We start from the raw sequence: 8,864 nt of genomic DNA, 5'->3' as shown, positions 1-8,864 counted from the left end.
TGGACTTTTAGGTTATAAGAAAGCTGTGAAGGATGACTCCCTTGTTTTAAGCTTAAGTTTCTGGGTAGATAGATAGATGGCAATAATGCCAATTAAGATATAGAATACCAGAAAAGCAGGTCTTGAGTAGACAAATTGCTTCTTTTTCCAGACTATCTTCTCTTTACAATATTATAACCATTAAAATCGCAAACCAACATCAATACATTACTGTTACCTAATTCTCGTGCTCCATTCAATCTTCACTAATTGTCCCAATATCATCATTTATAGCAAAGGGGCTCAAGCCAGGATCGTGCATAGCATTTAGTTACTGTGTGTCTCCAACTTGCTTCAATCTGAAATTGTTCTCCAGTCATTCCTGGTCTTTCACAGACTCAAAACTTTTGAAGATTATAGGCTAGCTGTTTCCTGGAAAGTTACTTATTTTGGGTGTGCCTGATGTGTCCTCAAGATTAGATTTAGCTTATGCATTTTTGCCAGGGATATCATAAAAGAGATGCTTTGTGCTCTTGATTACATTCTGTCACAAGTGCTTAAAGCCCATTCGTCCCATTACTTGTGACGTTAATCTTGATCACTTGATTAGGTGCTCTGTGCCAGACTTCTCCATCGTAAATTTACCCTCTTTTTCCTTCTTAATCATCAAATATTTGTTGGGAGGTATTTTGAAGTGATATAAATCATTCCTCACTCAACTTTCACCCACCATGCATTTCATGAGGGTTCTTGACTGAATTATTTTTATTATTTTGGTTGCCAAAGTGATTTTCTAATTCTATCATTATTTTACATTCATTAGTTGGCATTCCATGATAAAAGAGAGCTTTTCCCTCTCCCTCTTTATTATTCATTGACTTATTTCAGCATAGACTCACTGATTTCCATTTTATTAAATGGATTATGATCTGCAATTATTATTTATCTTGAGGCTCAAATTATTTCAGATTTGGCAGGTGGGAGCCCCATCACACTGGCTTCTATGTTCTTTTGACATATCTCCATTATTCTTCTAGAACTCCTTAATTTCTGATGCAAAAACATATTCCAGACTCATCTTATACTTTCCCTGCCCTAGCCCTTAAATCAGTCACTTTTCTAAAGAGCCTAGGTTTCCTTTGGTGGAGAATGTTATTTAGAAGTCAAGATCTGGGTAGTAGGTATGCTTATTGCTATTGGGATGTTACTCCTCCCAGAGGTGCTCTGAGGCTAGAAGCTCGGGAGATCTATATTTCTGTATCTATTGATACATGTGAAAACCGTAAGTTTACACAGTTACCTTCAATTCTATTCCAATACCACAAGATTCATTCATTTTAGTTACCTTCCTCTCCATATCATAATTGTGTTTTCTGATAGAGAAACACTTATCTTTCATTATTCTCAGTATGTTTATTTATTTTATCAAGCCCCATGTGTAACCAATCTTCTGTTGTTACCATCATAGCCCTGTACAGATGCCCTCATCATCTCACCCACTCTGGGCCCACCCTTACCCCTTCCCCTTGCATAGAGGACCCTCCTCTCTCAACTAAGTCCCTAACAATCCTGTTGGGCCCTCACCACTCCAATCCATTGATGCGCCTCACCACATTTGGGCTCCTGTGTCTATGACAGGTCTCTGAAACTCCCACTCCCCACTGATGAATACTTTGTTTGGCATAAGCTAATGGCTTTATACTAAATTATTCAAAAGTACTGAAAGGAGAGAGGGGAAAAGTTCCATGGCAACTAAATGGACTGTGGAATCTTAGACAAGAACAGAGCCATTATTGGGAAAGTGGTAAAATTTGAATAAGATATATAAATTAATTAACAGTAATATATCAATGTTATTTTTCTGGTTTTGATGATCATGTACAATGTTAACATTAGGAAAATCTGGGTGAAAGATAAATGGGGAACTCTCCATACTGTTTTTTTGCAATTTTTATGTAAGTATAAAATTATCTCAAAATAGAAAAAAAAAGTTTTAACTATTGCATTCTCTTTAGGCAAGATTCAAATAATGTAGAAGTATTCAAACTAAAAAAATGAGGAAGAAAATAATAAAGAAATAGTCCCAATTTGGGGCGCCTGGGTGGCTCAGTCGGTTAAGCGTCCGACTTCGGCTCAGGTCATGATCTCACAGTTCGTGGGTTCGAGCCCCGCGTCGGGCTCTGTGCTGACAGCTCAGGGCCTGGAGCCTGTTTCAGATTCTGTGTCTCCCTCTCTCTCTGCCCCTCCCCCACTTGCACTCTGTCTCTCACTGTCTCAAAAATAAATAAACATTAAAAAAAAAAAAAAAAAAAAAAAAAAAAGAAATAGTCCCAATTTTACACAAACCCTCTCAGGAAACAGAAGAGGCAGAACACGTCTCCCTTCATTATCCTGATATAAAAACCAGAAAAAGATATTACCAAAAACTCTGAGATAATATGCTTATGAATCTAACCATGACAATTCTTTTTTTTTTTTTTTGTAGTTTTATGGTTTTATTAACACAAATACGACATGCACATAAGCTGTCTGTTCATTTACTTTGCTGCACAGCCTGGCAATGGGACCAATGGCCAACGGGGCTGCTCTTTCCACCATGGCTTCGTGGTTCTTGGAGGAGACATTGTGAGCAATCTGCACAGTAAGATTTGTTGCACGTCAGCGGCACCTCAAGCTCCTTGAGGTTATGGACTAGAAACTTCCAGAAACCACTGGGCAGCATGTGCTTTGTTTTCACGTTGCTCCTGTAACCAACGTTGGGCATCAAGATCTGGCCCTTGAATCTTCTGCACACTCTATTGTCAATGCCTCTGGGTTTCCGCTGGTTGCGCTTCATTTTGACCTATCAGTCTGGTGCCAGATGAATTTCTTGGTCTTATTTTTAAGAATCTTGGGCTTCACCAGAGGTCTGAAGGCAGCCATGATGCCTTCAAGAACGAGGCAGAGATGGTGTCAAAGAGTCCTGGAAGGAGGCTGTCCTGCTCAGGGCTTGAACATTGTTGCAGAGAGTCTTCCAAACACCAGCTACGGAGCAAGCTGGGAATGGAATGGGTACCTCTGCCAAGCTTGTTTTCCCTCTCATCTCCAAAGCTGGCAGAATACCAACCACTCTCCAGACACAATCGTGGGAGGTCTAAACATGAGAATTCTTAATAAAATTTTGGCAAATCAAATACAGGGAAAAAACATATATATTTATCCAAGCAGAATCGATCCCTGGAATGCAAAGTTGGTTCAACATTCAAAGAAATCAATAGTGTCAAGTCACCATATCAGTAAACTAAAAAAGGAAAAAACAGAGTTATCTCAATAGATTTTTTAAAAAAGCATTTGCCAAGGGGCGCCAGGGTGGCTCAGTCGGTTAGGCATCTGACTTTGGATCAGGTCATGATCTCACAGTTTGTGGGTTCAAGCCCCACATCAAGCTCTGCTGTGACAGCTCAGAGCCTGGAGCCTGCTTTGGATTCTGTCTCCCTCTCCCTCTCTGCCCCTCCTCCACTTATGTGCATGCATGCATGCACACGCATTCTCTCTCTCTCTCTCTCTCTCAAAAATAAATAAACTTCCCACACACACACACCAAAAAAAAAAAAAAAAAAAAAAAAGCATTTGCCAAAATCCAGAACCTTTTCATAATAAAAATACTTGGGTAAGTAGGAATAGAAGATGACTTTCTCAAGCTGATAGAGGACATCAAACTTAATGGTGAAAAAAATACTTTTCCTTTAAAATTAGGAACTCAGCAAAATGTCTGTTCTCACTGAATCAGTGCTCTTTAATAGTACAATAGGCAAAATAAAGAAATAAAAGACATATACTTTAGAAAAAAACAAGAATATTATCATCCATGTAGAAAATCCCAAAGAATCTATAAAACAATGAATAAAATAAGTGAGTTTAGTAAAGTCAGAATACAAGGTCAATATACAAAAAGCATATTTCAAGATACTAACAGTAAACAATCAGAAATTAAAATTTAAAAAATAACATTTACAATAGCATCGGAAAACCATGAAATTCTTAGGAATAAGTCTAAGAAAAAATGTAATACCTATTGCTGAAAACTGTAAAATATTGCTGAGAAAAATTAAAGAAGACCTAAAAAAAAAAAGAGAGAGAGAGAGATATACTATGTTCATGAATCAAAAGACTCAATATTGTTAAAATGTCAATTCTCCCTAAATTAACCTAAAAATTCAAAGAAACCCCAATCAAAATCCCCGCCTTGCTTATTTTTTTTTAAGAAATTGACAAGCTGATCCTAAGATTTATGTGGAAATGCAAAGAATGTAGTCAAAACTATTTTGAAAAAGAACAAAATTGGAGGACTCACATTATTGCATTTTAAATCTCTTATGAGACTATATTAATCAAGACAGTGTGGTTTTGGCATATGGACAGACACATAGATCAAGGAAACAGAATAGAGAGTTCAACATGACTCACACATATTGGTCAATTGATTATGGACAAGGATGACAGAGTAGTTCACTAGAGAAAAGATAGTCTTCAGCAAATGACAATGCTGTAACAATTGGACAGACATGTACAAAAAATGAACTTTGACCCTTACCTTTACCATACATAAAAACTAACTCAGTAGGTAAATCTATAGAGATAGAAAGTCTAGACCTAAGAGTGTGGGAGGAGAAATATGAAGTCACACTACTAATGAGTAATGACATTTCTTTTTGTTTTGATAAAAATGTTTAAAATCAGATTATACTGATGACTGCAACTCTAAATATACAAACAAACATTGAACTGTACACTTTGAATGGATTAAATGAGTGGTATGTGAATTATATCTGTTTAAAAAGCTGTTAAAAATGAACACAAAATGAATCATAGACCTAAATGTAAGAGCTAAAACTATAAAGTTCTAAGAGAAAATACAGAAAAAAAATCTGTCATATTGGGTTAGGCAAATAATTTTTTTAAAAAATTTTTTAATGTTTTATTTATTTTGAGAGAGAGAGAGAGAGACAGAGTACAAGTGGGGAGGGGCAGAGAGAGAGGGAGACACAGACTCCAAAGTAGTCTCCAGCCTCTGAGGGATCAGTACAGAGCCCAACATGGGATTTGAACTCACAGACTGTGAGATGGTGACCTGAGCCAGAGTCAACACCTAACTGAGCCACCCAGGCACCCCTAGGCAAATAATTCTTAAATAAGACACAAAAAGGACAAACTACATACAAAAAAAAAAAAAAAAAGAATAAATTACACTTCACCAAATGAAAAACCTTTGCTGTTCAAAAGACAACATTCAGAAAAACGGAAAAACAAGTACAGACTGGGAGAAAATATTTGCAAAAACACATTTCTAATAAAGAACTTATATCCAGAGACTCCTCGGTGGCTCAGATGGTTAAGCCTCTGGCCCTTGGTTTCAGCTCAGTTCATGATCTCATGGTTCATGATCTCACGGTTCGAGCCCTGCATCTGCACACACACCCCCCCCCCCCCGCCACTTGTCTCTCTCTCTCTCTCTCTCTCTCTCTCAAAATAAATAAACTTTAAAAAAAACTCATATCCAGAATATATTAAGAACTCTTACGGTTCCATATTAGGAAGATAACTCAGTTTTTTAATAAATGAAAGATTTGAAGCACTTCACTGAAAATAATATACACATGGCAAATAAGCACATGAAAGGTGTTTGATATTATTAGTCATTAGAAAGATGCAAATTAAAACCATAATGAGATAACACTACATACCTACTAGAATGACTCATCCAAACAACTGGTAATAAATAAAGCTGATGAAGATGTGGGGCACTGTGGGAATGCAAAATGGTACAGTGACTCTGAAAAATAGTTTGCCACTTTCTTATAAAATTAATCATACATTTAATATATGACCCAACAATCTCACTCTTAGGTATTTACCCAAGAGAAAACTTGTATCTACACAATGACTTGTACAAAAATGTTTACAGCACCTTTATTTGTAATTCGCAAAAGCAGAAAACAAGCCACATTGGTGAATGGATAAACTATCATACAATGGAATACTAATCAGTATAAAAAAGAACTAACTACATGGCCAAATCTCAAATCATTAAGCTACTGAAAGAAGCCAGGCATAACAAGCTACCTGCATACTGTATGATCCCATTTATTGCCATTTTTAAAAAATAAGATTGATGGTCACTCAGGGCAGGGAGTAAGGGCAGGAGATTGACTGCAAGGAGGCAGAAGAGAACTTTCAAGGGTGATGGAAATGTTCCATATCTTGATTGGGATGGCGGTTACATGACTGTATAGATTTGCCAAAACTCATGTGACCACACAGTTTGAAAAGAGTGTTTTTACATATATATGTATAATTACTTGGTAATTATATATAAATTTGACTTCAGTAAAGCTGATTTTATTTTCTTTATAATTCTTTTTTTTTTTAATCCAAGTTAGTTAACATACAGTGTGATAACGATTTCAGGAGTAGAATTTAGTGATTCATCCCTTACATAGAACACTCAGTGCTCATCCCAACAAGTACCCTCCTTAATGCCCATCACCCATTTAGCCCAACCCCGCACCTAACACCCCTCCAACAACCCTCAGTTTGTTCTCTTTATTTAAGAGTCTCTTATAGTTTGTCTCCCTCTCGCTTTTTATCTCATTTTTCCTTTCTTTCCCCTTATGTTCACCTGTTTTGTTTCTTAAATTCCACGTATGAGTGAAATCATATGATATTTGTCTTTCTCTGACTAATTTCGCTTAGCATAGTACCCTCTACTTCCTTCCACGTTGTTGCAAATGGCAAGATGTCATTCTTTTTGATTGCCGAGTAATATTCCATTGTCTATATATATGCCACATCTTCTTTATCCATTCATCAGTTGATGGACATTTGGGCTCTTTCCATAATTTGGCTATTGTTGATAGCTCTGCTATAAACATTGGCTTGCATGTGTCCCTTTGAATCAGCATTTTTGTGTCCTTTGGACAAATACCTAGCAGTGAGTAAAACTGACTTTAAAGAAAATACCAAAGAAAATTGGGGGGAGAAAAGCAATGCATTCTCTTTAGGAAAAATTCAAATAATATCGAAGTATACTCAGTAAAATAATGAAAATCCCCACTCTGCCTTCTTCAATCCCATTTGCGTTCTTTCTGATAATTTACCCATGCTCTTTCCTTTGTAAAAAGAATCTACATGTGATGCTATGTCATGTATTGTTTTGTAACCTGCCTCGTTGGAATCACTTTTCACTGTGGACATCCTCCCGTTATTCATCAATACATAAAAATCTCTATCGTCTCCCACCTCAGCACATCTCACTGTGAAGGATAGAGTGGGCTTTCCAGAAATGTCGTTGACCTTCTCCGCTTGCCATGAGTCAACTGGCCAGAGAGGGTCGGTCTGACCGTCAAGAGGAACAGATTTACTCCAGCAGCTGTCAGCCTCCAGAGGACACTGTGTTCTTTGGACCCGTTACCAAATCAGCCAGGTCAGTTTCTCCTCCTATTTCAAAGCAAATTTTCTCTCATTCTCCTTGAATTGCCACAACATTTGGCCTGTAATCATGCTACAGAGGTGGGGGAAGTGTGGCCTAGAGAAATACCTTTCTATAAATACAGAACAATTGTTCACACATTATCATTTCTATTTATCTATTTATTTTAATCAGTATGCTTGCAGCCTGAACTATTCAATTGATCCTCGAGAGACTTGTTCAAGGTCACACAGGCCCCGGCAGTGACGGGAAGGAAGAGCGTGGGGTGACTGTGTTGTTTTCAGCCAGCAACAGGCTGTGCCAGTCACTGCCATCCCTACCAAGCCCGGAGCAGAATGCCAGAAGCACGGAGTTCAGCGCTGACATTTGGAAGAAATGGTTGGATTCTGGAAAGTTATATGACAGCTCCAGCAGCATTTTCCCTACTCACCCCTGGAAAGAGCGTCTGAGTGCTCTAGATACCTCAAGATCTCCTTCACAGCTTCAGGGAACCAGCATCTCCAACTGCTGCCTTTCAATACCCTGACACCCCTTGAATGGCCACCTCTGTCAAGTGCATGACAACTTCAAACTACACTGACCACAGAAGGGGTCTCAATCCACACAAGGAATTCGCAAGCCTTCGCAAGCCGCGCTTCTCCAACTCGCTATTCTACGAACTGGAGCCAGCAGGGAGTAACTTAATAGAGATAACGGCAGCTATGCCATTGTTGATTAAAAAGAATGGTTTGGGGTGCTATGACTAGGTCATTTCCAAGGTTCCTTTCCATTCTAAAGCTCTCTGTTATGTTCCTAATCAAGGCAGCAGTGCTGCGGTCAAGAGCACACATTTCGGCATCAGACAGACTTGGTTTCAGACCCTGGTTCTGCCACCTACCAGCTAAATGACATTGGGCAAGTTACTTGACCTTGCTCAACTCCACCTTCTGTCATGTTCGCTGGGCAGGGCTTAGCATCGCACCCAGCTTAGCGGAAATGCTCGGTGCCGTGGCTATTTCGATCTCTATTACATAGTAAGAGCTTCATCTTTCTGGGAGTACACACAGAAAGTTTTTCTAGTTCCAAGGATCCTTTCTTCTAAAACTATCCTGAGTAGAATAAAGGAGGATGTGATCATCTGAAGGAAAGGACTGGTCAGTTTATTTTTTGACTTTAGGAGATCTGAGTGGCAGCCATAAGGAGCAGTTGTCAGAGGTAATCACTGAATATAAGTGAGGGAGAAGTTCAGGGACTGCTCAAGATCACAAAGCTAACTAATTTGCCAATCCATTCTTAGCCTCAAATTTCTCCTGTGTCCCAGATAAGCATCTCATTTGAGGCACCACACAGCCTAACTCTAGCCCTGCTCTGAGAAAACATTGGCATTAGACATATCCCTTACAGTGTCTGTGTTGTATCAATATTAAGCTATCATTTA

At 38.4% G+C, this 8,864-nt stretch overlaps 1 non-coding gene and 1 pseudogene across 1 annotated transcript; both read right to left on the bottom strand.

Moving 5' to 3' along the window:
* Nucleotides 1-2,466: 2,466 nt before the first annotated feature.
* LOC122222659 lies at nt 2,467-2,901 on the bottom strand (annotated as a pseudogene).
* Nucleotides 2,902-2,973: 72 nt separating this feature from the next.
* Nucleotides 2,974-3,113, bottom strand: LOC122223458. Its single transcript, XR_006204328.1, has one exon. It is a non-coding gene; the product is annotated as a small nucleolar RNA SNORA7 (small nucleolar RNA).
* Between the last annotated feature and the right edge of the window lie 5,751 nt (nt 3,114-8,864).

This window comes from Panthera leo, chromosome B3, assembly GCF_018350215.1.
Source record: "Panthera leo isolate Ple1 chromosome B3, P.leo_Ple1_pat1.1, whole genome shotgun sequence".
Classification (NCBI taxonomy): domain Eukaryota; kingdom Metazoa; phylum Chordata; class Mammalia; order Carnivora; family Felidae; genus Panthera; species Panthera leo.
The sequence above is the reverse complement of the archived record's forward strand: the minus strand, read 5'-3'. Positions and strand labels throughout refer to the sequence as shown.